This window comes from Micromys minutus, assembly GCF_963924665.1.
Source record: "Micromys minutus genome assembly, chromosome: 12".
NCBI classification, from domain to species: Eukaryota; Metazoa; Chordata; class Mammalia; order Rodentia; family Muridae; genus Micromys; species Micromys minutus.
The window spans coordinates 2,568,947-2,595,375 of NC_137981.1; the positions used below are offsets into that span (position 1 = coordinate 2,568,947).

Genomic DNA, 26,429 nt, shown 5'->3' on the forward strand with positions numbered 1-26,429 from the left:
CTAAGGGACATCATATTGTGCTAGGACAGGGTTTTAGTTATAATGTCACATTGTTTTTTAAGGTATAAGTACCAGTTTTCACTTCTAAAATCAATACCTACACATGCCATTTTCCTCTATCTTTACTGCCATTGGATGCTATCTGCTTTCATGACTGAGAGTTAAACTGGTAACTCAGGCACTGCGCATCCACTAGTTTTCCCTGATCTCTACCTAAACCATTCTCACTCCAGTGCCTAAATGGAACCAGAAAAATGACAGCACCAGTTTCAACAATGGAATCACCATGGATGGAGGAAATGGTACAAGACCTACCCCTAGATTAAGAGCTGTGGGCACATAATGGCTACTGAGGGAAAGGGGCCCAGTTCGCCTCTGGATATTACTTCCAGTGATAGGTTACACAGTCCTAAGGGACCAGCCCTAAAATACATAGAGAAACATTAAAAGGACTAAGCATACTATATTTATATGAACATGTGCAGCTGGATCTCTGTGTGTGCATGAATACACATGTATGTAACAATAATTATAGAAGAATATGATGTTTAGTCAAGGGAGAAATTTAGAGTGGAAAATAGAGAAGAACAGAGATTATGCAAATACAGTACTCATGGTGACTTTGCCTTCCACAAATTGGTGATTTATATACTTTATTCTCATTTTTGCAAGTCACTCTCTTCTCTTTCCTGATTTTCCAGGATTCACAGAATGGTCGAAGTATTCAGTATGATAATTACATTTTCACCATCTGTTCATTTTTCTGTTGTTGCCCTAAGGAATAAAACCTACTCATTTTGTTATAATTAAAATCATTAATTTTCTTTTGATATTTCTCTCCATGATTCTTATTTAACAATTCGTTCTCTATCAAAAGGTAAAAAATATGAATTTTGAGATTACTCTTCTACGAGCTGTTAATCATCATTCTTAACACTTAGGTGTATGTTCAATGGGAAGCTTTGTTAAATTATAAAGTATTGGGAACTGGAGAATTGTTTCAATAGTTAAGAGTACACGCTGCTCTTCTAGGGGACCTGAGTCCAATTCCTAGCACACAGCAGCACATGGCTGTCTCTGTCCAGTGGCAGGCCATTTACACGGGTATACTACAGGCACACACTAACACCCATGAGATAGGAATAAACAAAATGTTCAAAAGCAAACAAATTAGAGTTAAACGAAGCTCACTTGCTAAGCTGTGCCCCACTTCCTACTTCAGGAAAAAGGTTGACCATCACCATAATTGTTTAAAATCTCTGTTAATCCAAGTAAGATTTTTCTTGTATTAATTTCTAAGCCTTTTCACACCAATTTTAATTTTATTTATAAAGTAATAATTTAATGTGTTAAGAATATAATTGATAATCACTGTTATTTATTTTGAATTTTATCAAAATGTGACTATTTTTAACCCATCATTCATGGCTTATCTATAATTTATTAAGCTTTAGAAAGAATCAACAAAGATTCTTTGGGTTTTATTAATGTGCCTCCATTATTCAATTTATGTACTTTTGTTTCTTCCTTGAAAGGTCCTTTATCTTTCCTGTTTCTTCAAATGAATGGTATTGTATCCTTCTACTTCCTGGAGGCAAACACAGACGGGATGCAGGTTCCACCTCTGTTTTTCTTTTCAGTAACTGCAGTACATGCTGCCATCAAAACTGCCTACTATTTGTGTCTTTCCCAGTGTTTTTGTAATTTCTCAGCCTTCAGAAACTGTGGTCCTTGTAATGATTTCCTATTTAACTTGAGAGCTGTGTCATAGTGTGCCTTTTAGTTTCTGGACACTTGGGATGGTTCTGCTTCTGAACAGATCGGATGCACCATGCCATGGAGAAGTAACCTTTCCTCCAGGTTTTGCATTTGAGGTTCCTTCCTGAGCCATTACAGAGGAACCATGTCTCTAACTCACACACTCAAAACAAAATGTCTTCTGCTCTCATTCACATATACGTGTGTGTTTATATCTCAATCTATAATATATTTCAACCTATAATGTATTAAATATATCAACATTATGGAATTCAATCTTGAATTCATTGTTGTTCAAGACTCTGCCTCTGCTTTTCATCTCTGCTTCATTAGTTCCTTGTGGAACTGAGTTAAATCTCTAACTATAGTTGTCAAATCAATGGCAGAAGCCATAACTTCTAGTTTTGTACATCACAGTGTTATATACTCATGCACCCATAATCCAACTTATCTCACTGCTCATTGCTTTGTTCATATTTGTCAACTACAGACTCTTTTTCATCATCCTGTCTTCAGCCTGGACCCTTTTGGGATGCTTGTAGAATAAGGAGACCATGCACCCTAGCATCTTCTTCTCTCTCCCTGAGCCAAGATGCCTGGTAAACTGAACCTTTTATGGCTCTGCCACCTTTTCTTTATATTTGATATCATGATTCAGTTAAGTCATTCCGTTTGTCTTGCCTTTTCTCCTCCCTTTGCCTTTCTCAATAAAGGTAACTTTCCTCTTTTCTGATTGGGCGATGCTGGGTAAAGAGTGACTCTGAGGAATGTGCCTATCTCTGCCCCATCACTGAGATTATTCAACTGTGTCCAGCTTTTCTACAGATTCTGTGAATCAAACTCAGGTCATCAGCATGCACTCTTTTGAGCTTTCTCAGCACCCTTAGCCCTGCCATTGTCTTTCAGATACTACACTCCATCTTTCTTATGTTTGACTTTGGACATGTCCAAATAACATGGCCGATAATTTCAAATAACTGAATATTTCTCAGAATCACTGCTCAATTCACAATCTTGACTGTATGTTTCATGTTCAAGGATGACATACTCTCTTTCTCATACTGTAAAGCAATGGCTTCCAAAATCGCTGCCTCTTTAACCTGAGCTCCCTCTTTGGTTATTGGTGCACATTTTTCTTCACAATTCAGTTATTCCTGTGACTGTTCCTTATACAGTCTTGTCTTAGTTAGGGTTTTACTGCTGAGAGCAGACACCATAACCAAGGCAACTCTTACAAGGACAACATTTAATTGGGGCTGGCCTATAGGTTCAAAGGTTCAATCCATTATCAAGGCAGAAGCATGGCGGCATCCAGGCAGGCGTGGTGCAGGAGCCGAGGGTTTTACATCTTCATCTGAGGGTTGCTAGAAGACTGGCTTCCAGGCAACTAGGAAGAGTGTCTTAAAACCCACACCCACAGTGACACACCTACACCAACAAAGCCACATTTTATAATAGTGCCATTCCCTGGGCCAAGCATATACAAACCATCACAGGTCTCTCTCTCTCTCTCTCTCTCTCTCTCTCTCTCTCTCTATGTATGTATGTATGTATATATATATATATATATATATATATATATATATATATATATATATATATATATATATATATATATATATATATATAATTTTATTTGAGAACTTTTCTGAATATAGATGCCCTAGAATCTAAAGTTGTCATTACTAATTGATTAAAAATTCTAAATTCTCTATTTTTCATTTTGTAATCTTCCTCCTAGATTTCTTTATGTATTTATTTTGTTATACTTTAGTTTTTAAAATTATTTTTAGAAAAGCTCTACATGTGTATACTGTAAAATTGCATTCATAATAGTAGATTTATTTCATCCTTTTATTTAAACAAGCAGTCTGTACTAACAAACTCTTAAATTTGGCTGTTTCAAAACTTCTGACCTATAACACCTTGGCTTCTTTGTATCCTCATGTAGTTGTAGAAGAAAGATGGCTGACATGTAGATTACTGTTTAACACAGGAGGTTCTGGTTTCTAATCTCAAAATAAGATCTGCATACAGGCCTAAGCATAAGACTATATATTAATAATCCTTCAATTGCCATATAAATTATCCCAAAGCCAAGGGCCATTATCTACCTCAAGTCTCTAAGACAACATTTCTGTCTCTTCCTGGCTTGCAATAACCCTCCCTGCTCCTTGGCATGGAAATGTATCACTCCAGTCTTTGTCTCCTCATGCACTGCATCTTGATGAAGTCTTTTCTGTATGTCTTTAAATATTATAACAATATAAACTGAGATCTGAGGAGATAGTTCAGTTAGCAAACTGCTTGCTGCCTAAAGCTTTCAGTGAGACTCTTTCTCAGCACACAAGATAGATAACTCCTGAGGACAATACCTCAAGATGATCACTTGCTTCTACATACAAGTGCACATACATGTCTATGTATCTCCACATGCACTCCTGAGAGATGTGGGTATATTTAGGGCCCAACCTAACTTGCATCACAGCGTCTGAAGCAATCATATTTATAAAGTCTTCCAAGTAAGGTCATATTCTGAAGGTCCTTTCAGTGGGAAGGTACAACTGGAACTATCACTTCTGGTAGTTTTATACCTCATAAAGTATGTGTGAGGTCTTTGGTTTTCATCACACTCTTTAAATGTTTGGAGTATACTCTCCTGCACAAGTTAACACTTTAGCCTTTCAGAGATCCTGACAGTCAGAGGTTCTATCCAGTCTGTTTCTCTGACTGGTCCATCTCAGTCTCCTCATGAGGCTTACTTATATCCAGTGTTCCCTCTGCATCCTAGCTACCTTGTCCTGAATGTCTCTCCTTCTGACACACCACTCTTTCCACTAAGCTCATATAGTTCTATTACATATTTTTGTAGACCTCTAGTCTGAAAACAATTTATAACAATGGATGCCCTCTAATCTCTTTACTAATCCTTCTTCTTCTTTAATGATGGTCATAATTCAAAGTCTTCTCTTTCTGGAGGAAGCAAGAAGAAATGGAGCCAGAATTCAGAGTTCTCTCCCTGACTCACCTGTGCCATAGCCTCCCTGACCCTCTGCAATGGCATAAACTTCTCACCTTTGAATATCACTTCTAAAACCAAAATTTTTACATTAAACATACATCATTCTCTGCTATATGGCATAGGCAGCCAAAATAGTATTATTTTCAGCTTCCTATATAATGGTCTGATTCTGTCTCTCTGTTAATTGTAGAAATTGCACAGCCAATCGACCTATTTCCTCACATTTTAATTTCACTGAAGAGGAAAAATATTCCAGGGACTACAAAGGGAAACAAGTATGTACATAGTCCACCATGGTTCCAGAGTAAGAGTTAGCAGTGTGATGGGAAGATGTACACACCAAGAATCTGAAATTGTCTTTAAGACAGAGATGAATATTAAATAGTTTACTCTCATACAAACATGGCAAAAGCAATTTTATTTTAGACTGAAGTAAAATTGGAGAATCTTTCCTACAGAACAAGAAAGTTAGATGTGCTCTGTTAAATTTCCAAATGAAAACCCTGTTTCTTCACCAACATGGAAATAATATTAAGGACTTAGTTATGGGATTCACTCTTTTGGTCATTCTCCTGAATTATATTTATTATATTATTAGTCAATAAAGAACTTGGTGTTCCCTCCTGTTATAAAGTAAAAGGAAAGTAGGTATAGTAATCAAACCATAATCTTATACATGAACCTTATTGTTCATTCTTCTTGAAAATCTCTGGCAATAACTTGCTTTTATTTTTAACCAAAACTATTAGATTCTGGTATTTCCTACATCTCCCAAATTTCCATTCCTAAAAGGTATCATATCTTTCTACCTCCCTCGTATGAACTACTTGTTCCCCCATCCCCTCCTCTGCCCATCTGCTAGCACTTTAGCTTCTCATCATTCTTGGCAGCTAGGAAGAGGGCATGAGTTTAAGAATTTCCCATTTAAAGTGAACTGAATGGAAAAGAACTAGTGCAGAGATTCTCATGCCTCATATGTGTAAATCTGTGATTCAGCACAGCTGTTTGGTTTTGTTACTCATAGGAAAAATTGAACCAAAGAGCTCATGAATTAAGGTTCAAGTGATAGGTCAATCCAGGGTTGGTCAGGTTTATTCCGGGTTTGCTTTTAAACATTCTGCTAACATTTTACTAAACAGATAAATACTTCAAATCTTGTCCCAAGGGGGAATAGTCAACTCTTGAATTTTTGGATGGAAAGGGATCTGTGAGATAATTTAGATCCAACCAGCTCATTTTAGAGACACTGAGCACGTCCAGAACGCAAGTGACCTACCCAAAAGAACACTGAACATTAGTGCTCTCATGGTTCTGTATAGAGGGTACTGTTTCAGGACTGAATAAACTTGGGACCTTAATTTGTGAAGTTAAAGATAAGTCACTTTGGGGCATTCCTTAATACTAAAGCTATGAACAATACTCTTCATAAGAAATTCAATGGAGGATTCAGAATAGAAGCCTATGTCTATTAATTTCACATCACCTCTTTAAGCACAGATTTTTATGAAGTAACACTTTCATTTTTATTTACACCATGACCCAAATCTGGAACTTCAGGATTTCCAGGAACCATATGACCAAACCCATAAAGATGAGCAATTCTAAACCATTGACTACCAAGAAGCCACTGAATCCCACCTCATGGTTAATGCTTCCTTATTCTCTATAGCAAAGCATTTTGCCATAGGTACTATGTTTTTGAAAGTGTGCCACCAGTTCAAGCTATAGCCTGCTGAGTAGGAACATCTACCTCACCCTGAGAGAACACAAACAACACATATTTGCAGCACAGCAGAAGTACACCCTAAAGTTCAGAAAGCCTTCCTCCTACAGAACTTCTTAAGAACCTAGAAAATTTTTTGTTAACTGCTAGTTTTCTACTTCAGCAAAAAGTAGCCATAGATGATTTTTTAATGGCCAAGAGTCAGTTGTTAATTAATATAAAATTTAATACTGGTAAGAAATGAGATACTCTTATAGTCATAGAATGGCATCTAGACATTAAAGTTAAAAGTAAATTTGGCATGTTGCTGTGTAGATGATGCTACCACACTATGTTCGAGATATGTCAGTTAAATCCCAGCATCTAAGTAACAGGATCAGCAGCTGGTGCTTACTCCCTGCTTCCAGCCTTTGAAAGGTTTACATGAGACATATCCTTAAACCCCTGGAAGGCCCTATGGAAACAGCACTTTGCACATCTGCCTTTACAACTCCTCTGATTTTGTCACTTACAATAATTCCTAGATTTAAAAATTACCATGTTCAGAAAATATTAAACTTTCAAGGCTACTGAAATCAGTAGCTAAATAGTTCTCAGGACATGTTTTGTAATATTCTGTAGTCAACAGTTGTGTACGGAAGATGGCCTATTTCTATATAACTTTTGTCAATACTGGACATTCCCTAATTCGCTAAATCTGTTATACAAATTGCCATTACTTAGGAACACAATATAGAGGGGAATGACTTCTTGAAAATGTCCTAGCCAAAGCAATCTACCATGAACACTAATGTCTCCTAGGCAACCAGGAAACCAAACATGATAAAAAGAAATGCTGCTCCTTTTGTTAAAAGAGTGGAACAAAGAATCTGTTTCTTTTTTTTTTTTTATGAGAAAATTGAAGATGTTATTTCATTAGAGCTGGGGGTGCTAAGGTTCACCGTGAAAAATAAAACAATCTCCTATTTTTATGCCCTGAAAATACTCTGTAGATGGCAGAGCTCTAGATTAACTCCTAGTAATCCATTAGATACGATGCCCCAGATCTTTCTAATGGTTGTCAAGTGGGGGTGTAGGTTTCCAGGGTATCTGAAAACTAAGGGATCAATTGCAAATTTAAGACCAGCCTGATCTAGAAAGCATGTTCCAGGACAGCACAGGTTATTACACAGAGAAACAATGTCTTGAAAAATCAAGGAAAAAGAAGGGGGAGGAGGAAGAGAGGGTGAGAAAGAAGGGAAGAAAGAGGAAGAAGAAGAGAGGGAAAAGGAGGCAGAAGAGCCAGAAGAGGAGGAGAAGAAAGAAGCTAAGTAAAATGATGGCAGACATGCTTAAGGAATACTGAGGGCCTTGGATCCCTTTTAAGTCTCGTGATTCATGAATGTGTGGGGATGTTAACTAGGGGCAGCAGAATGAAGCTGGGATGCTGCTGAGAGAAGGAAAAAACACCATCGTGTGAGAAGACTTGGAAAGAGTCTTAACAATGACTGTTCAGGAGAGGAGGTCACATCTTTCCTCCAAAGGGCCTGTTTGATTGTGCTCAAATGAAACTTGGAGCCAGGTCAACTTTTGTGATACTAAAGGCAAAAGAAGAAGAAAAAAAGGCACTTTAACTCACCTATGTACCTGTGCATAAGGAGAAATCTGAACTTGACTGGTGATTTTCCTTATAATGTTAGAGTCTCAATTCTGTTCTCTTTTCTGCATGCTTTCGTCTTCTACAAAAACCACAGGCAGAAGAGTGTTTGGAGGCATCTAGTTCTCATCTGTCTAATAGTTTGTGTGCATGTGACAAAGCAATAATGCTCACAGGTTTTTGCTAAGACAATGTAGGGCTAATTACAGTGCCAAGTGCAGCTATGTGTCACCTGTAATATATAAACACTTGTCTACTTTAAGTAGTATACCATACTCAGCAATTTCTAATTATGTTATATGCAAGATAATTGCATGACTGATCATTTTATTTATTTAACAGTGCACCACAGGTCATACAACCTAATGAGAAGATAAATTGAAATCTTTACCATCAAAATATCCCCTTATCCCTTCTCTATAACAAATGGAAAGCCCACTTGAAAGCAACAAGATCTACATCCAAGGCCTTGACCCCAAAGCCATCACAAACCCCCTTCCCAAGGAGTTCTTCCAGATCCTGATAAGATATCAGTTAAATGAGATCATACCAATAAAATTCTAGCCTCTAAGCTTTGTCCTTACTAAAGTTATCAAGGGTAAACTCTATTTCTACAGCCATAATCAAGGTTCTCATTTAAGGTTCTTAAAAATAAGCTTCCTCATTTCAATTGTAAAACATGAACTTGGATACCAGTGGCCTGTCCTCTACCATAATGGTTTTACAAAGCAGCGGGGTTCCTTCCCAGAGAGTTCTGCTCTTGATATCTTATAAAGGTCTTCCCATCTCTTTAGACAAATAGGGTCTGCTCATGAGCTCTGGGAGTAATAGTGGAGTCATTCATTCATTCTTTCTTTCTTTCACTTCCTCCTTTCTGCTTCCTTCACTCCATCCCACCTCTTCCCCCTGACTACCTCACTCTTTCTCCTTCCCTATATCCCTTTACTCCCTCCATCTCTCATTTCTCCACCCTCTTATGGTGATAGGCAATCATCAGGGGAACATCATTCCTACCCATCTTATTATATTTTCTGTCTATTTGTCACCATTCACATACAGAAAAACTTTTAATTATTAGACTACTGCTATGAACAGTAATGAGGCTCGGGCTGCCTACGATGAGCATCATCAAATACTAATGAGCTAGCAGACTGAGGCCCGCACCTGAATCTCATCATGTGATCCCATTGTTCAGGCCAGGTGGGATGCTTCTGTCTGCAGGCAGGCTTCTGCAGGAGGGCTGGAGTTTGCAGGGTGCTTATTATGCATTCAGTCCAGTCTCATGATTCACACTGACTCAAACAGCTTTCCTGTGTGGTCCCAGCCATTTATACACCAGTAATCACCTCCCCCATAATAATGTGTCACTGTTTCATTCTGTTCCCTTCTTCTATGTCCTTAATCTTTGCTTTTAAAAGGGCTTCCTGGAGCTGAACTTCTCAAAGGAACACTACTAATTGGTCATTTTCTTATTACTACTTTAGATCTCTTCATGACCTTGAAAGAAAAATAAGCCCTGCTGTCATTTGGGTGTGTGTACAGAGTCCTTGATGTTCCCCTGGTGGTGACCTTATTGCTTCTACACACAAAATGCCAGGCAAATTTTTATAGCCATCTATAGTCTTCTGAGCACTATGAAAGAGAGACCAAATCTACAAGATACAGAAAATGTTCATCCTTTCCCTTAGGAAGCCTTCATAAAGTTATGGATCTAGTTAACTGGGGAAAATGTGAGCAACTCTGACTCCATCGTTTTCTAGATTCTATAACCATTCTTAACAGCAAGAGAACTTCTTACCAACAACAGGTATTGTTTGAATGCTGCTATGTTCCAGGGTCTAGACCAAGCATCTACACCGTTTGTGTCAACATTGTAAGTCTATACAGCCTATACAGAGTCAAGCAACAGGACAAAGCCCATCTCTGTTTACCTAAGAGCTTACAACTTCTCAGTAAGCCATGTGACTACCAATTACTGCTTTAAGAAGGGCAAGGAGGCAGGAGGATCTAGAAAGACAACAAACTGGACGTGAAAGAGACTCATACCCCAACATAGGAAAGGAACCATCATATCTCCCACATGTGCAACTTTGCTTGTATCCTCTGTAGCTGCCTCCACTGGACACAGAACAGGACTGATCTGTTTAGGGACCTTCCTTTTCAGACTTATGAAGTTGCATGAAACCTTTTCTGAAGTAGTACATGGGGGTCAGCACTTTAACAGGATGCTGGCAAGGATACCTCTCACTGAATGCAAATCAGAGCAACCACTGACATGGAAGCAGCTAGAAAATGTGTGTATCTACCTAGTGTAATTTAATTTAATGTGAATGATTACTTCCTACAATAGGTGAGCATAGAAAATGACATGATGACATGAAAAACAACTGCAATCAAAGCCACAAGACACGACATCATCTTAGCCAAGTTTTTCAAGTGCACCTCTGCTCACGGGTTTTGGATGTCTGCTTTCATGTGGCTATGAAGTTTTTCTTCCCACCCCCACCCTTAGTTGTAAATATCAGTATCAACCATTCTTTACTCCCCAAAAATGAGATGGACTAAAGAGGCAGTCTTGTTTAGTTGGCTATCCTACTCGGTGCTTCACTGTTGGCAGATCCTGTCAGTGGTCTTGGTCCTGGCACATTCTGCAGAGAGTGTTCACCTTCCACTGGAGATGGAACCCTGAACACATGGACTGAGAGTTTAGCCACTGGGATACACCCCAGTGCTGCACTGAAATACTTCAACTTTACTATGCAGCAGACATGAACATTGAAAATCTTTCCACTGAAGGAAGATGAGAGGGTTTTTGGTTTCTTGGGGTTTTTGTTGTTGTTGTTGTTGTTGTTTTGTTTTGTTTTTTACTACAATCAATTCTGTAATTCTGTCTGTGCAAATCTCAACACAAAACCACAAGAAACATAAGAAATCAAGATATTATAGTTCATCCAAAATTGACCACTTAAACTATTTGAGAAATCATAGATAAATGAAATCCAAAGAATTCTAAGACAGCAAGTGCAAAATGTTTAACAAAACCAAAGAGAACATGTGGCAAGGACCTTCCCCTAATGAATAAAGATTTCAGGGGATCAATCACTGGGCAGGGAGTAGGTGGGACTTCCAGTTCGGAAGCGGAAAGAGAGGAGAAAGAGACTTGGGGTTTATGTGGTAGGGAGATTTTGGGGTACAAGATGTAACTAAGAAGCCCCCACCAGGATCCCCACAAGGGGATTTAATTTAATATGGCTTACTAATTAGCATGTTGGTTGTTACACCCAGCAATTGTGTTACCTGTTGATACTAAAGTAAAATTGTGTGCTGTTTTCTCAATTTTTTTCATAAACAACTTTATTCATAACATAGTATTTAAAAAAAAAGAATCCCATCCCCTGGAAATGAGTTTAAAAAAACAAAAAACAAAAGCCACCCCACCATCCTGCCCCCCCAGCCTCCCCCCTCCTCCCATTCCCTCCAAATAAAAGAAGAAAAAAAGGGTAAAAGGGTAAAGGAAAACAAAACAAAACAAAACCACCCCCAATCTCCCCAAAACAAAGTAGTGCATTGCTCCAAGGGTAAGAGGAATTTACACTGGAGCCACTGGGAGTGAGATCTTCCAGCTACAGAAACTGCAAAGCTGACACTCAAAACAGAAAAAGAAACTAAAAGGAAACAAAATGGATCACCAGGCAAACTGGAGGGGCAGGAAAGAAGGGCAGGGTGGGCGGAGACCTGGTAAGGCAGGAGCAGGCAGGGAATGCAAAAGGCAGGGAGAGAAGAGGGAAGGAGACAAGCAGAACAGTCCAACAGTCCAGTGTCCTTCCAGAGCCCTGGGTAAAAGCCCCCCTACCACCCATGCCCACCTACCTCTGAGCAGGCCCGAAGAGGAGGAAGGGAGCAGGGAAACAGGGAGCAGCTTGCACAGTTGAGATGTGTCCATGGCGACTCCCCTGCCCCACTCCCTGGGCCTTCCCCTACTCCCCAAAGCTAGTTACAGGATTCTCCCCCCTCTACAATATATCTGTTTTTTTTTTTTTTCTATCAAAGTCATCTGCTTTTTTATTCTTTTTTTCTTTCTTTACTCTTTTTTTTCCTCTCTCTCTCTTCCTAATATACACTTTTTTTTTTTTTTTTTTTTTTTTTTTTTTTTTTTTTTAATTAAGAGGAATACCATGATGTTGCTCTAGCCCGGCCCCTGTAGATTCAACCCCGGGACCTGCTGTTAAAACCACTGTAGAATCAAGATCTTGAGTTGTTATAATTGGTAGTACGGGCACGTGGGAAACTGCAGTCTTTTGTGCTGATGCCTGGTCTGTTGGTTCGTTTGGGAATCACCTTGATTTGTCTTCCTCTAAACAGGGACTCATCTAAGGCCAAGGACATCCTCACTGACTGTCTGAGAAGTCTATATATGCATACCCTTTGGAATGGTCACTACATTTGTCACAGAGGATAGTCACACAGTTGACTGAACCACAGCCATGAAAATGGGCTTCCATCTCTTCTGTACCATAGTCCATATTACTAACGTAGATAGAGCAGGTATCAGCCGCCATCTTCTCAAGAGACATGATCACTGGGCCAGCATTGCCTGGGGGTGGACTCATATTCATCTGTTTCTCTGCCTCGTTTTGTAGCTCCTTTAGCTGCTCAGCCTCTTCCTCATCTCCCTGACTCGAGCATTGATCCATTGATCGCTTCTAGCTCTGGTCCCTCTGGGGTCGTTCTCAACCAGTCCAGGCTCTTCCTCCTCCTCCTAACTGCCAGGGTTCCTGAGCAGGGCCCAAGACCAAGAGCGCTGAGGAGCTCGGGCAAGGCAGCTTCTAGCAGCTCCCCAGGCCCCAGCTCTTCAGACTCCATCCAGGCCATTCTGTAGTCCCTGTGTCCCCCAGGCCCCTTCTGGCCGGAGCCCCGACCACCCAAAGCCCCCGCTGCTGCTGCAGTGTGTTTTCTTTCGTGCATCCATTCAGCTGAGTACCAGAGAAAGGCACAGTGGCAAGGCACCCCAGCCAGCCACAGGATTTGGATGTGTGGAGCTGGCATGGCAGCGACTCGCCATGGGAACATAGTAAAACTGGAGAGATTTCGGGAGCTCCATTTCGGAAACTCCAGGACATCATCAAACGAGATGAGACCAGCCCAGAGGCAGTAGCGAGACTGCCGGGGTCAGAGAGTAGATAGAGTTAGTGTGGAATGGTGCATTATGGTGCCTTTTTTATTATTTTAATGCAACAAGAACAGGAATAAACTCTGGAAAGAATTAAAAGTAAAAATACACAAGTTGCTAAATGAAACAAGGAAATCAATGCAATATGGAAGAAAGAAACTTAGTAAAGCGAATCATCGAAAACCTCAAATTAAAACTTGGAAATGAGTGGACTGGAGAGATGACCCAGCTGTTAAGAACACTGATTGCTCTTCCAGAGGTCCTGAGTTCAAATCCCAGCAACCACATGGTGGCTCACAACCATCTTAATGGAAACTGATGGCCTCTTCTGGTGTGTAGAAGTTACAGTGTATTCATATAAATAACTCTACCAAAATAGAAATAAAGAACTCCGTAAGTCAAATTTAGAAGCACTGTGGGAAGAATCACCCATGGGTCAAGTGACAAGGGAGAAGCAGGGCTTGAAGACTGGATAGATGAGTTAGAACGTTTAGACACTAACAGACTAAGCAAAGAAAATATGGATAGAGCACATAAGCTCTAAGGGACACAAATTGAAAGACCAGGATAAAGCCTGACACCCTAACAGGTAAAGTAGAAGACCCCTAGCAGGTAAAGCAGAGCCAAAAATGTAGGCTAGCCAGTTCTGCAATACTATCCTTCTATTCTAGGAACTGCCCAACCATAAAAGGATTTATGGCCCTAAGGTCAAGGTGACTCTGTTTCAGAAACTGACTGACCATAAAAACATAAAAGTTAAATAATACATTATAAACAATCTTGAGAAACCGGCTGTTCCCTTCTCGATTCTTCACGGGTAATTTTCACCTTATAGGCAATCTTGAGAAACCAGGTATTTCCCTTACGATTCTTCACTGGTATTTTTGGTATTCTCCAATGAGGTACTCCCCCTCCCTGGGGTTATAGCTTATTTTCCTTAAAAACCCCTTCTCTCAGCCACTCGGGGTCAGACTCCTCTACCCTGTGTGAAATATGAGTCTCAACCCCAGTGCACTGGTTCATTAAAAACCTCGTGAAATTGCAGCAAGGATGGTCTCTCGTGAATTCTTGGGGGTTCGTATTATCGAGAGACTTGAGTGAGGATCTACCCTCTGCAGGGGTCTTTCAAAGTAAAAGACCAAATGCATTACTTTGGACATTCAAGATGGGAAAGTCGTTCAAGCTAAAGGCATAGACAATATATTCAATGAAATCTGACAGAGACTATCCCGACTGAGAAAGAGATGGCTACTCAGGTACCAGAGACACAAATAGTGCTACATAAATATGACTCAAAACTTTGTCATATTATGTTATCATTAAAGGACTAAGTATACAGAACCAGAAAAGACTATTAAAAGCTTCAAGGATAACAAGTCACATATAAAGGCAAACCTAGAAAAACTGCTAATTTCTCAACAGAAATACTATGAGGCAAGAAAACACAAAATTATAAATGTCACTCTTGCTCTGAATGACAGTGATTGTTGGTCCAGATGATCCGTCAAAGCTATGAACAAGACACTTCCATGAGGCCATAGCAAATAATAAACTAGGCTAGAGCATTAACCAAGGAGTATGAACAAATTGGCCACTATTAAAACAACAAAATGCAAGTAGGTAATAGTTGCCTCAGTCAATTCCAATACTGATTGTCTTCGTTTTTCTAACAAGTGTGATCAAAGTGGTGCTGAGCGGAGGAAGCCGTAAACATCTCCTTATTTGTAAATGATAGTGGCACATAAGAGACCTACAGATTCTACAAAAAAAAAAAAACTTGCATCTCACAACCCTTTCATCAAACTAGCAGCTCCTCAAATCAATACACACAGCTTTCTCATACACCAGGAATGAACATAGAACGAGAGTAGAAAAGGCCCAGTAACGGAGCATCCTAATGAATACTCAGAATACACCTAAACAAAGAAGTGGAGTGCTCGTCTGTGGTGGTGGCACATGGCTTTAATCCAAGCACTTAGGAGGCAGAGCCCAGTGAGTCTTTGAGTTCATATCAGTCTGAACTACAGAGCAAGTTCCAAGACAACCTGGGCTACACTGAGTATAAGGTGGGGCTGAAAGAGAAAGAAAATCTTTATTATTTTTGTTTTAAAACATGGAGGAAACTGAAGACAATCTTAGAAAAGCAAAAGATCTTCTTTGGTTATAGAGAGAATGAATAGTTAGAAATTCTCTATTACCAAAAGTGTTTTAAAGAATCATTCGAATTAAATTAAACTTTTAGAATTTTAATGAAAATTGCAGTAGCATTTCACTCAAAAATGGGGGGAAAACACCACTCCATGCAGAAGCACAAAAGATCTCAGGGAACCAACATAATGCTGAGCAAAAAGAATATCCTGGAAACATCAACCCACACACTAAGTTATACTGCAGAGTTATGGTAATGAGAACAATGTGGTACTGGCGCACAGGCAGACTTGTAGGTCAGTGGGACAGTACGGAGGACCTCCACATGAAGAAGACTGGAACTAGATGAACCAGATCCCACTCTGTCAGACTCACTTTTATACAACGAATTATGTCATTCACTGGGAAGTTTATGCAAATGGAAATCGTGCTTTGCTTTGTGGATCATGTGCAGGTGTGGAGATGTAGTTTTATGATAACAAGGGCAGAATGAAGATTTGGGAAGGAAGGAGGGGCAGGGAAGAGAGAGACAGGGACGGGACCTTCAGAGTATGGAAGTGAAGGTGACTGAGAGGCATTATATACTAGAGACATTGAAACAGAGCCCAAGTATGATGGATATATATCAGTTTAACAAAAGATGCAATTTCCATTCTACACTCAGGCATTAGACTAATGATCCCTGGACACTAAGATTCCATCATGTTGCCTATGCGTCAGCACCTGGAATTTTTTAGTGAGGAGAAGGAATAACAAACTCCCAGCACTGACAAAACACGTTCTGTGGTGACCCACTGATCATTATCTTGCTAATAAATATCCAAAGACTGAATTTTTCTCTGGGCTTCCAGCTTCCACGGGAACATTCTGATTGTGACATAATTTTTAAATTAGTGGTTTATAAAATTCATAGTTTTATATTAGTAAATGTCAAGATTATTACTAATGAGCAAACTCTGTAAATCCACAGTAGTGTTAATTTTTAACTGTACAAGAAATTAGTATGAGGAGAAATAAGACAATTAAACACTTCCCCAAGGATACTTACTCCTATGAAATTCTATGCAGAACAAGGAAACATGAAGCCACTTTGTGCATTTAGAAAGGATGAAGAAAGCTATGTAGAAAGGGAATGAATAAAGACCATGCTTACCACACAGTACCCTGCTTACTGCCACCTTCCCTCACGACATCTCTCTGGCCACTGCTACTGCAATTTCCCTGCCAGCCTTTGGTTTGCTTAAACGCACATTTCCAGCATTTTTTTTTTTTTTTTATTTCATAAGGTTTTATTACTTTCTTATTGAACCTTCCAGTCTAATCACCAGCTCAATTGCTTTTGCTTGAGAGGCCAATGCTTAGTACAATATTCAGTTCCTCAAAAACTATGCCACCAACGTTCTCTTACTCAGCACGAGTTTGGTAACACCAACCTCCCTTTCTCCACTAACCTACTGAGTAAAGAGCACATGTACCTGGGGATGGCTCTTTATCCTCCCAGATCTACAATGTGAGAAGCATGTGCGTTCTTGTGAGCACTGATGAAAGTTCCTTATAAAGCCATCCTACAAACACTCCAAAGCAAATACAATCATTTCTCAAGCCTTCCTAAAGCTTAAGTCTATTTGCTAAGATGTTTGAGTTATCCTGTGCTGGTGGCCATGGAAACTACCTGTCTTATAATGGCAAGAGGTCCTTCCTGCAATTTTTTTTTCTTCAAAGCATGCTAGGTTGCTGGGAACTGAATAGTACCCTACATTTTAGGAAGTCGAGTAAAGATATTTCTGTGTGATAGCTCCCAAAGGTTCCAGACCAAAGTTAATAATATAAAAGTGTGACATGATTTGCTATGATAGGGAAACTACATATGTTTGGTTTTGGGGCAGTTGTTTATTTTTGTTTTCTTTTGGGTTGTTTGTTTGTTTGAGATTGCACTGTATAGCCCTAGCTAGCCTAGAACCCATCATACAGACTAAGGTGGCCTCAAACTCACATAGATCTGCCTGCCTCTGCCTTCTTTGTGCTGGAATTAAAGGTATGGGCCACCATCACCTAGGAAACTGCATAGTTTTAAATGTATAAGCAAGCCAATGTATCAATAACTATAGTTTCAAGTATGAGTCATGGTCTTCCTTTACCATGGCTAGCAACACAATTTGTCATACAAGATTAAGGTCTTACCCACAAGAATGAGGTCTGAACCAATTAGCATGCTCACAGAGGTATGTGTGCCATCATTCTACTTGATGTCAACTACTTTCTGGAGACAACCCAAATACACAGCCCATATACAAGCAGAAGTATACATTTATTTCTCCACATCACATAGATGGGAATCTCCTTGGAGGCAGGGATGGGGTTTAAGTCTATGCTCCCTATCAATCTCCCCACAAACTCAGACCTAAGCAGTGCATGGAAGGCCAAACCATCTCTATGCATGATTAAATGGTCCCCATTCACCTTCCAGAATCTACAGGTAAATATCAACTTGAATCAGGAACCAAGCGGATTTTTCTATTACATCACCAGTGAGAACCCAGGTTGACAGAATGAATTTGTTTTTCAGTTAAGGATTGGAAAAAATGTAGACTAGGAAGACTCAAGCCTGGCTTGCTCACCATAAAGACCCTGAGATGTGTAACTCTCTCAACGCAGGCAAAAAAAGAAAGAGAGGCAGGTGACCTCCTTTCTGCTTTAGGTTATGAGCTTTCCATCATGAGCATGCATACCTCAACCAGTAAGTAACATGTTGTCTCTAGGCAGGGTAGAGGGACATTTGTCTTGATATAGCTTGTGCAGTGGCAAGGAACAGATAGAGGCAAAATGGAAAAAGGGACCACAGACACAATTGAGAGAGAGTTCCTTTCTTAGAGAAAAAATAAGACTGTCAACTACCCTGGCATCCAAAGCCACTAGCACAGGGCTAGTGAGACTCAGTTAAAGGCAAAGTGAATTCACTCCCTGCTCCTTCCCATATCCCAGTTGCTAGTACTTAAGATCTATTGAAAGCACCCTGAAAAGGCTTGCTGTTACAGTCCAAAGGATGGTCCATTTAAGGGTGCACTGTCTCCCCAAAGAATCAAGCTATTTGATAATTAACCTAATGGATGGGTTACAGTGGTAAAGTGGATCTGAGGTCCTCATTGTGGTAAAGAAGCAGAAAGACCGAGGTTTTTTGTAGCTACTCATTCAAAGTACCTGGAACACAGATAGACTGTGTATGTGTATGTGTATGTGTACGTGCACGTGTATGTGTATGTGTATGTGTACGTGTACATGTATGTGTACGTGTATGTGCATGTGCACATGTATGTGCACATGTATGTGCATGTGTATGTGCATGTGTATGTGCATGTGTATGTGCATGTGTACGTGTATGTGCATGTGTATGTGCATGTGCATGTGTATGTGCATGTACACAAGTACAGCTGTATATAAGTATGTGGAGAACAAATCATAATTTTTGGTTTTCTTCAAGTACTACATATCTATCAATTTACTCATTTATTTATTTACTTATGTACTCACTTATTGAGACAGGTTTCTTACTGATCTATAACTCATTAAGAGGATCCATTTCAAATATGTGGCTAATGCTTTACCAACATAGTCATTTCTCTAGCTCAAAGACAAATTCTTTTTTTTAAAGATTCATTTATTAATTACATATATATAAGTACACTGTTGCTGTCTTCAGACACACCAGAAGAGGGCATCAGATCTCATTACAGATGATTGTAAGCCACCGTATAGTTGCTGGAATTTGAACTCAGGACTTCTGGAAGAACAGTCAGTGCTCTTAACCACTGAGCCATCTCTCCAGCCCTCAAAGTCAAATTCTTATCAACAGAATTAATTTACCCACCCCCAGCTTGTCTTCCATGATTAAGGCACTTACAGTGAAGTCACAAAAGCACAGTTACCATAAGTTCATATTGAAGAGCAAAGAATGTTTGAGCCATTTTTTTCCCTGAAGCCTCAGCTGAGAAGGAAAAAGAAGTCACCTTCTATCAAGGGTGTTGAAATGACCAAATCTGCAATTGCCATCTGGACAGAGCACAGGTGAATAGTCCTATTCTGCTGGAAGAAGTGAACAAAAGAATCCAGGCCATTATCCATGGTGACTTAAAAAGACAGCTCAGGGACTAAAATTTGTGGTTCTGATACCATTTGAAGAAAACTAGAATGGAGACAGACAGGTTGTAATAATGCCAGTGCTTGGGTATGTCAGTGAGCAATGCCCTCTGACCAAATGGTGCCATTGTTATCAGCCTCCAGCCAAGGGGAAAAACTCCTGCTCTTAAAGGAACTATCAATGATGACTAATATCAAATATATCTTACTTCTTATTGCCTAGAATTCGTGAAACTGAAAAAAATTTTTTTTTTAATGTACAGAATAGTCAAAAGCCATCGCAATTATCTGGAGATATGTGGGATGGTGTCTAGATGCAGGTGAGGACAGGCACAAGATAAGATAGGGCCTGTGATTGGGCAATGAAAATGAGAGGTGGGAGAGATAAGAAAGAAGAGAAAAGAAACCAAGATGAAGGAAGATAAGGGTGGCCCAGACCCACATGGCTTTAAATAGCCACAAGTAGCCTAGATAACTCCCTGGTTTAAATATTGCCCTTCACAGTGATGAAGAGAAAGCCTGAGATAGTCTCCAATCTCTCATCCAAAAGAAAAAAAGGAAGCAAGCTGGAAAACAAAACGTTTAGACAGTTAGGGGATCGGAGCCAATAATACAATGACATAATGTACTTGATCATGACATGGTGACAATGGGAAGTGCTGGAGATTAGATGGCTACAGGAGGCTCCTTAGACAAAGCGAGTCTTGCTAGAAGCCATAGCTAGTCAGGAAGCAAGCCATGCAGGCTAGTCATTAGTTAGGGTGGCCCGTACATCTCCTTTCATCTTTACATCTCCTTTCATCTTTTCATTTCCTATTCCTAGGTTTCAAGAGTCACCTTTTAACATCAGTTAAAAGAACAAGATAGTGTTTCTTTTGGTTTTTTTATTTTTATTTTTATTTTTTGCTTCACAGTCTGAGAATTGTGAGAACCAAAGAACCAAGGAGCAAAGGAAGAGAGAGGTTGCTATAAGGGGAGGCCCTTCTAGATTCCTTAAAAGAGAATTTGATCCAAACTAAACTAGGAATAAAATCCACAGAAATAAGGGACTATATCATGTAAACTTAATTTATATGGAAATGGAATTCTTTGAGTGGGCATTAGGCAAGAGGTTCTATGAAATGTGTAGAGAAGACTCTCCACACTGCAAAGAGAATGAACACAGCCAAGCAACACTGCAAGAGACACTAGTGAGAAGAGTTCAGGGAGGAGGCAGAGACAGAAAGGATGCGGGTCAGTAAAATCGCAGAACGAACAGTAAGACAAGGAAGACTTACTGACTGGAAGACTTAGGGAGTGGCAGTTGGGAAATGGGGGTGTTCAAAGAACCAAGCAACTTCTAGGCCACATGGTCCACCTGGACCTGCTCTGATCACATTGGAAAAGTTAGAGAGTCTGTAAACTACACATCTCTTTGAGCTGATGGGCAATAACATAATGCCTCATTCTTCTCTCTTCCTTGCCTTCAAATTCTTACCTGCTTTTCCCTAATAAGAAAGGAATCAGAGCTATAAAGCATTGATGTAAGAAAGAAGAAATGTAATGCTAATTTTAAAACAAAATGAACAGTAGCTAAAATTCTACGACAAGTTCAGAAAGTTCCTGATTTAAAAATGAGAACCCTGAGTTTCCAAGATATATAGTCAAAGGTTGAAGTACAGGAAGAACATTGTCAGACTTCTCAACACTTAAACAGCACCTAACTTCTAAAGCAACGAGAACTAAAAAAATCTTGTCTCTGGAAGCCAACTGAAGTCTCTTGAAGGGCCACTTCTAAAGGGTTCTTCTTTTGCTGTGAGCTGAACTCCTCCTTTTGACCTTGATCTTTGTTCATAGAAGGAAAGCTCTTCTGAGGTCAGCAGCAACTATTTCTAGACATGGGATGAAGCATCCTTGGAAGAGTTACCATGTCACTCAGAAAACTTCTCATGACAGAGATCCATTCTTTCCTTTCAAGTATCTGTTCTGTTCTGTATCTCCCATAGCAGGTAAAGCCCATCCTTCCCCAGCACCACCTCCTCGCTCTTTGTTCTAGGGTTAAAACCAAATATGTCTCCCATTATAACTGAACTATTCTTTGTGTACATTTCCTACCAAATTCAGCAGAAAGTTGACAAAGGGCAAAGTAGAATTCCAGGTAATATTTTTTTAAATAGAATTTTATTTTTAGGTTCTATGATATAGAACAGTAAGTTGCCTCAAAAAATTTAAAATATTGGCAACAGCACTTCTCTCTTTCTATGTGTTTCTGGGAACGTCCTGGTTACCTAAGAAATCGAATCCAGTTCATTTTAGTATCCTAAGAAAGACTGGAATTTTATTCCCAAAGGAGAATTTTATTCTATGGTCAAATATTGTACAAATTGGATTCACTGTTTACCTAATATTCCATGGTGAGACTCTGTGGAAAGGCAGAAGGAAAATCTTGCAATTGTTCTTGAGGAGCCCTGCTAAAGGGCATTCTCTGAGATCTCTCTCTTTCTCTCTCTCTCTCTCTCTGTGTGTGTGTGTGTGTGTGTGTGTGTGTCTGTGTGTCTGTCTGTCTGTCTGTCTCTCCCCTACCACCACATCTCTTGCTTGCTCTTGCTCTCTTTCTTTCCTTTTAAATATTATCTATCATCTATCTATCTACCTACCTATCTATAATAATGCCCATGTTTACACCTGTATTAAAACAGTTATTTAATAAACTCTAACTCTGCTTCCAAATGAAGGAAGGAAGGGAAGGAGATTGGGAGAGAAGGAGGAAGGGAGAGAATGAGGGAGGGGAAGAAGGAAAGAGGAAGAAAGAGAAAGGGGGGATGAGAAATCAAAAGATGAAAGTAACTGGGGGTTGGGGCAGGCAAGGAATCATCACTACTTTTCCAAAATCATGTCTGTGACATGATGAACCGGTAGGATTGTCTTACTGTTTGAAGATTAAAGTTGGTTTCTAGCTCCTGGTGTCCTTGTTTGCCTGGCTGAGAAGCTTTCTAGTTTAGTTCTCTGGGAAGTTTCGTTGTTCATCTGTCATCTCTATACAATCCAGGGTGGGCAGGGACGGTTGTCCCTCTGCCTCAGGCTCACATAGGTATATAGCATCAGGCCCAGCCTGTATGCTTTAAAATACAACATCCTATTGATATATAATTGGAATATTATCAGGTAACTAGCACACAGAATCTCAGGGGATTTTAATATATTGAATCAGTTGTGTACCCATCATCCCAACTGGCTTTAGAACATTTTCACTGTTGCCTGGGGTCTTTTTGAGGATTTCAGAGAGAACTCTATGCCTCTCTCATCAACTGCATCATAATCTGCAGGTGAGACATAGGTGCCTGGAATTTGGGAAGTTCCCTAGGTGATCTCAAGTGTAAAGTAAACTTTGGGAGCAATGCTACAAGTACTAGATGGGAAATAAATGAAGATATGGAAATTATCCAATAGGACGATGGGTCTAAGTTATAATAACCCCAAAGAAGTTTCAGGAAAAACTGTCTTGAAGATAATGAGAAAAAGAAGGGTATCCTAGAGAATGATGCTGTAACTTGTCCAATCTGGGTGAAAATGATTAAACTCTCATCATAACCACATCTTCAAGGATGGAGTAATCTGAGCATCTAAGATGTGCACAAGAGGGCTGGTGAAGAAGAGACTAGAAGAGGTTGGAAAGAAAAAAGATTCCAGGAGTTTCCAAGCCTGATGGTCTTCAGTGATTTGTGGTTCCTTGAGGTGGCAATTTCCACTGAGAGCCTTATGCACTCCAGAGCGAATGATCTGCAACATTCTCTACCACAACACTCACTAGCCAGAACAACCTTCATAGCTGGCCTTCACTCAGCACAGTGACAGCTCTGTGACACCAGAAGTAACACCTACGTTAAAAAGCAAACCAACAAAACCCCCCAACATTCTTGCGCTTGTTTTGACAAATATTTCTTGGACTGAACCATGATTAATTCTCAATTTTTGTCAAACAAGGAGAAACTAAGAGGGGCAACAGTCCCAAAGAGCTCAGGACACTTAGTGACTGCTGTAACGTGCAGAAGACTGGCAAGCAAGACCTGTAAATTTTCTCTGTAAGGTACATCCTGAGCAGAAACATTTTGGGCACTTAATAATTCCAGTGAGTTAAGTGGCAGGACCACAAGCTGTTATTAAGAACACTAAATGATGTATTACCAACATAGAGATCAAGAAAAAAAATGTCATCCAGGGGAAAAAGATTAATTAATATCAATTAATTTTCTTTTAAGGAACAGATTATATGGAAGTCTTTAGGCTTCTGAGGAGAATGTGAAAAATGTTTACAGTACGCTGGAATTTGCATATACTCTGAGAGCAAAAAGCAGATAGCCAAAGTTGTCCCCCAGGGTATGTTTAAGATTAAGAACAAAGGACAGTGGCATTTCTGTTAGTGTGGAGTCCTGGGGGCAGAAAGGAAAGAAAAGCAGGCTTTAGATGGAATGGAGAAAGCTTGGAGGTTTAAAAAAAAAAAAAGACAATTATAATTACAATGGAGTCCTGTAGTTACACAATATGAAATACTATTAAGTACTTTGGGATGAAAGAAAGGGGTTTTCTTTTCTTTTTTTTCTTTTAAATACAAAATGCAGAAAAGATCAGAAAGCAAGTTACCAAAAGCCCCTGGTAAAGTCCATTAGGGAAGGAACTCTTTCTTCTTAGCATCCCCTTCTAGTAAGAGAATCATGTTTATTTGTGGCACAGAGAGTGTAAGAGACTCACCATCTAGCAAACTGGGGCACATCATCCCTTTGCTCTTTGCTTTACATTTCTAAATTGAATGCTTAGACCAGGATAATGCTCCCCAAGTTTGCTGTGGAAGATTTAACAGATATTACTTAAAACATCCCACATTCCAATAGCACTGGGAAGAAATGAGGTCATCTGACCACATGGGTTTCTTCTTACAGGATTTATGGAAGGCCTATTGTATGGAAGTCTGCTTACAACTGCAGAGTACATAACCTGTAGTATTTCTTTAACCAGATCTCTCTCCCTCTCTCTTTCATCTTTTTATTTTAATTACCCTAAACAAAAATTTTAGCCTAGATTCACTTGGTATTTCATAAGTAATATTTTTCTTTTTATTGGATATATCCATCGCACACTAGCCTTTAGGCATGTCTATAAATAAGATAGGGACTTTATAAATATACTATATATGATAAATAAAATATAGAAAAGAAACTTGATAAAGATAAAGAGAGGAGGGGGTATGTTTAATGAATGTGTGATGAGGTGTGAGGAAAAAGGGTGCCTTGGCAGGTCCATGTTGAGGCACCCCTTCCCACACAAAGTATAGTGCAAAACAGAGTTTATTCAGGGCATGGGGAGGGGAGTTGAGAGGGTAGTAAAGGCAGAGAAAAGAGAGGTAGGGGAGAGGAGTGAAGAGAAGAGAGGGGGGAAGAGAGGGGAGGAGGAGAAGAGAGGGGAGGAGGAGAAGAGAGAAGAGGGGAGAAGAAGAGGAAGAGAGAAGGAGAGAAGAAGAAGGAGAGAGGAGAGAAGGGAGAAGAGAAATAGATGATGAGGGTCATGAGCACATAGAGAGGAGGGAATGGGGAGATGGGGTGCAGGGTGAGGCGAGGTGACGGAGCTGGAGTCGGAAGGAAGAGCAAGAAAGAGGGTTAAAGAGCCCCTTTTATAGTGAGTCGGGCATATCTGGCTGTAACTGTGGGATAGAGATTAGATAAAATGCCAACAATGGCTTCTTCCCTCCTTTGCACGCTACTCTTGTCATTTATGTTCTAGAACATAAGCTAAAGCCTAACAGCCCAAGGATGGAGAAGATAGTATCTTTAAAACGAGATAAAGAATCCTGTTCAGTGTTTGTCTTAATCCAGGTCAAAAGGCCTGGTGGTTTCCTAGGTCTGTAAGGAAAATGAGTTCTTGGATAGGCAACCACACCCAGGTACTGAAATGTTCTTCAATCACCACCATGAAGTTGTTTCTAAGGAGGTAGCCTGGTTGGTGGATGCTCAACTAGCATTTCAGTTCATTCTTGCGGCACCGGGGCAAGGTAGCTTCTTTTCTCCAATTTTCGACTACATGATGTCCCCAAAGTGAAATCCATTCAAGTTCCAAAGTTACTGAGTGCAGGGTTCTTAGACTCACGTTGGCATCTACACAAGGCCGAGCCTCAAATTCGTCAGCACCCTTGCCCCACTTTAGAGCACATGCCGCTGGAATGGGGGAGGGTAAATTGTTCCCACAGAGCACTAGAATGGCAGAGGAGGGAAAGTACAAAGCTGGGGAAGTTGTGGGGACAAGAGAGAACCTTACCCAGGATCAGACAGAAGCCCTTCCCAGCAGAGAAGCTGGAATTCCGGCATAATTAACTACTGCCTAAGGGCTCTTCCCCTTCCCAGCTGTAAGCCTGCAGTTTCCTAGGAATCTCAATACTAGTGTGTGTAGCTTCCGCCTTCTCTAGCATAAGCACAGCTAGTACACTTCCAAAGCCACCCTACAATCTCACTTATCGAGATAGAGATAAAAGAGAAAAGCGCTCCTTAATTATTGAAAATATTTAAGTACGTGTGTGCAAGTGAGTGTATGACTGCGCCCCTGGAGGCCAGAAGAAGACACTGCATTGTCTGGAGCTAGGGACATTCCCCTGATAAAAGAGAAGGCAAGTAAACTCAGATCTTGCAAAGATACTACTAAAAGCTCTTTAGCACTAGGTCATCTCTCCAGCCTTCAAGAAAAGGTTTCTAAGTGATCTCCTAAGACATAATTTCAGGCCATCAAAATGGCATATTAAAACATTTTTAATAACTAACAATCTTCAGCTCCTTCTCACCTTGGCTACTCCTGAAACCCCTTTTCCACATGGAAA

The 26,429-nt window shown here is 39.9% G+C and overlaps 1 protein-coding gene and 1 pseudogene across 5 annotated transcripts in view; both read right to left on the reverse strand.

Moving 5' to 3' along the window:
* The window catches only part of FHIT (fragile histidine triad diadenosine triphosphatase), a 1,443,778-nt gene that overhangs the window by 764,046 nt on the left and 653,303 nt on the right, over positions 1-26,429 (reverse strand). The window lies entirely within an intron of this gene.
* On the reverse strand, positions 12,346-13,240 carry LOC308428015 (polyadenylate-binding protein 2-like; annotated as a pseudogene). Its single transcript has 2 exons — positions 13,121-13,240; positions 12,346-12,898 (listed from the first exon to the last, which is right to left on the reverse strand). The product of its transcript is annotated as a polyadenylate-binding protein 2-like (transcript).